The sequence below is a fragment of the Miscanthus floridulus genome, chromosome 6 (assembly GCF_019320115.1).
Source record: "Miscanthus floridulus cultivar M001 chromosome 6, ASM1932011v1, whole genome shotgun sequence".
NCBI classification, from domain to species: Eukaryota; Viridiplantae; Streptophyta; class Magnoliopsida; order Poales; family Poaceae; genus Miscanthus; species Miscanthus floridulus.
Window position 1 is genome coordinate 101643969 of NC_089585.1, and position 4262 is coordinate 101648230.

Genomic DNA, 4262 nt, shown 5'->3' on the forward strand with positions numbered 1-4262 from the left:
TACTAATGCTATCAAAGGACTACTATAAAAATTTCATGTCATTTTACTAAGTAGAACATCCTATACAAAAATGATAAGGAAGCAAGGCTTGAAATAGCATAAATGGGAAATCCTATTGAAAAGTGTCAAGCAACAGATTTCTTATTTTTCCTAACATCCATATGGTACTAGTATCACCTCCAACAAATTTCATGAATTTTGGACTCCTAATTAATTTATAAAAATTCATGCAAGGATTAACTATTTATAAAAGAAAAATCTATAACTATAGATCTACACATGCACTGGTCCTCAAATTTTTATCCAAGCTCAGGTATGACAAGAATAGCCTACCACAAAAATTGCATAATTTTTGGAGCACAGGAACTCTAGATATAAAATAAACAAATTTGAATGCATTCAAAAGCACATTTCAAATCCTTATTTAAATCTCCAGAAATTTCTACTGTTTAAGCCAAGAACATATTTTTCCTAAATACTACATTTCCTAAGGAACACTTACAAATTTATTTCACAATTTTAGGAGCTACCAAACTGAAGATACAAATTTCACAAAACAAATCAAAAACTGGATTCAAAATGGGTTAGCCTACACTACTGCTGTCGCTGACAGGTGGGACCCGCTGGTCAGGGGACCCCACGCGTTAGTGACACGGAGCAGGGCAGCGGCGCTGCGCGGTGCTGGCGCGGCCAGAGCTCGCCGACGGCGAACTCGCCGGCGGTGACATCATCACACGATGATCTACTCGACTTCGCGCATCGATTGAGCTACTTGGGTGGCCTTCTCATCGGAGCTAGCGGCTACGGCGGCGGCCATGGCGGGGTGGAGGTGCGGGTCGACGGTGAAACGCCGGTGTGGGCTACGGTGGTTCAAATCAACGCGTGGACAAGCATCTATGAACGCTGGGGGACCTAGCGCGCTAGCTAACGGAGCGGGAGGAGGACTGTGGCGGCGTGGCCACGACGACGGGGCTCACGGCGGAACTCCGGCGAGCCTACACGCGCTGCGGTGGCTTACCGGGCTTTGTTAGCGGGCACGGGGAGAAACAATGGGGTGCTGGGGAGACGGTGGAGCTATCACGGTGGTGCGGGAGTGGCCAGGCACGAGCTGCGCGCGGCTATGGCGACGGCGGAGCTGTGGGCGCTCGGCGACTGCTGCTGTGAGGAAGAGAAGGCGCCGGGAGCGAAATGGGGAGCGCGGGATGGCTCGGGCGGGCGCTGGCGTGATGAAGGCGCGCTCGGGTGCGGCGTGGCCTACGCGGTCAGGGCAACGGCGACGCGCGGCCGTCGCCGTGGACACGCGGCGCGCGAACTCTGCCGTCGGTCGGCCACTGAACGCGTCGTTCAGTTTCGTCAGAAACGTGATGGCCGAGCCTGACAGCGCGTTTTCAACTTGATTTACCGGCTAATCGGTGGCTCCTTCGTGCAAACTTACTGAATAGAATTTGTAGACCCATGTACCAGCTTCAAATGTTGTTCAAGGATCGCATTCTAATTCTCACCCGAACTCAAGTTATAATGCCCTGAAGGTCAGCTTGTCAGGCTGTCAGGGTTTCACGACTTAGCAAATTTCGTTAAGTGTTGAAATCAGGATTTTGATGATTCTTGTGATCCAATTTCAAACATGTTAGGAGCTGAATCATGTGATGACCCAAAAATAAAAGTTGTTCCTAATGTCAAACACTACAACTTTGCTTTAGTGAACTCCTCCATGCAAGGTCTCTAACACCTAGTTCAACTTTAGTCAAACATGTCACATTGAAATCATGATCCATACTCAAACCCTGGCTAAATGACCAAACTAGCCCTAACCTTAAATACCAAAGTTGTTCATGATGATACTCTAAGCATGTTTAAACAATTTGCAAGGTTATTTAAGCATTTCATGTAGTAGTCACTCATATAGCTATTCAGGTCAACACATGAAATATCGCTTAAGTGCTTGATCATGAAATGTGGCCTTCATGAACAAGGTTCCTTTTGTTAATCTAAGTGTAGCTAAGGTGTTGTAGTGACCAACATTACACACTAGCATTTATTTGCACATGATCATATGCATATGTTACAAGAAACACGAAATAACAAGCAATGTTTCATATGTTTCGATCAGATGTTTCAATTGTAAATGATGATTTATGAATGCTTGATGCTCATGCTCATGTTGTGCAAGTCAAGTTATGCAAGGCTAACACCCGAGGTGTTACAAATAGCCGATGTAAGAGATCGGCTCTGAGAGTTTATTTTAGTAAAAAAAGGTTACGGCTTCATATCGTCCATTGGAATAAAGGAAAACAAGTGTTAGTTATGAGGTTTAGGCCGATGTATGAATTCTAGATAAGGTGGCGAATTCAGAGTTAATGGATTTGAAGTCATGTTTCACTTAACATGATGTTCGACCTAGGTTGATTGCTCGTTCGACTTTTGATGTGAAAGTTTCCATGGTACGTTATCCTGACACCCGGGCAACATTCGATAGCCGATTCATTCTTGGCTCTAATAGCCGGTACCAGAAGGGTATCACCTCTGGTTCAAAAAATAAAGATCTTCGAAGGCGTAAAAGCCGATACGATGCGTATCGCCTCAAGAGCAAAAAACAAAAAGAGCAAGAGACATTCACAGTCATGCACGAAGGCATCACATTGAATTCTTCAAAGAACAAGAAACATTGTTCATCAGATTACCCTAAGCATAGACTAACCAAAGACCTTGTTCACCACATCCTGAGCTGATGTGATGTCTACTTTGGCTTCTGCTGCCACAGTGAATTCTTCAAGCAGATCCTCGTGCTCCTCAGGGCCGTCGCCCATTGGAAAACCTGTTTCCATGGTGTGAAGCTCGTACCCAGTTCAGACTTGTGCTACGGTCAGTGCCACCGCCGCACCATGACGAACGCCATGGAGGGCGATCTCCCAAACGTGGACCGAGACGTCTTGGAGACGAGCATCGATGGAGAAACCCTAGGCATTGACAGTGTCTATGGCCACGTTCGCCGCTAGTTGGAGAGATTCCAACTGTGCTGTCAGGGCTGACAATCACGAGAACAAGAAGACGGCCAAGATGAAGATAATGGAAGTTAGAGTAAAAAGCCTTCATGGGATTCATCTTACCCGCCACCATGGCATCGGATTTGGCCAACCATGCTCAGATGGTGCTGGCCTCCTCCTCAGCTACATGAAGGGCGGCCTGAGAAACCCCGAGGCAAATCTCCAATTGGCCGTTCTCCCAAGTCGCCTTAGAATAACAATTCTGGGCCATCCTCCACTCATGAAGGTAGCGCCGGGCATCGTCTCCATTATAGGAGTCAGAGGAATCCGACAACGAAGCCAGGACGGAAGATGTGGCATCAGAAGGCCCGCCGACCCTTGAGAGAGGATGAAGGTTGTCATTCACAACAAACCTATAGGCGAGTCAGAACTATTCATCATCATGAACAAGAAATGTTGATCTCACCTCATGCGTCGGAGACGCTGGTTCATTGGCATACTCTCCTCCGGGATTTCCTCCGCCGCGCGCTTACCTCGGTTATCTTCGTCAGCCATGGAAGAACGATTGGATCTATGAAGGGGAGAAAGTGAACCGCTATAGGGTTTCGACAGGCAGAGAAACAGTTGCGAGTAAGGATGTATTCGAGGCTGAAACCACCAACCGGTATTTGAAGACCTGAAGCAAAGGGACAGGCGCCTCGGGACTGAGCAACTGAAAGGCAAGAAATCAAAGGTGAAGCACCACTTCACTAATGCCAATGGAAATACAGCACTGAGCAACTGAAAGGCAGGAAATCGAAGGGTTCTCTTAATAAAAGCCGTGTTTTTAGACTTGGTAAAACCAAGGGCCTAGATCAGCTATATCAAATTGGCTCTTTAGCCGAAGAAGGAAGCATGAGTAAACAACGAAGAATATGATCGGTTCTACACAAGATCCACGATGGCATGCATATCTTGAGTCTAGGGCACCATGGGCCACTCTCGGTATTTCTAGTCAAGTGACATCAGCTCTCGTAGGCTATTGACTTCTCCAGCTGATCTAGAAATGCTCTCAAAGACACACTTATGATGACAAAAAAGTGAGACAGCCAGTATGGTCGCCTAATCAGGGGAAACCTTATTGGCTCAGGCATTGCATGCCTGGTACATTTTGGAGATGCTGGGAGGAGGAGAAGGATTCAACAGATCAATAGGGAATATTTGAAGGAATATTACCCTAACGTTTGGATTTATACTCAACGACCAATTCGCTCGACTGACAGCTCTAATGGCCGATAC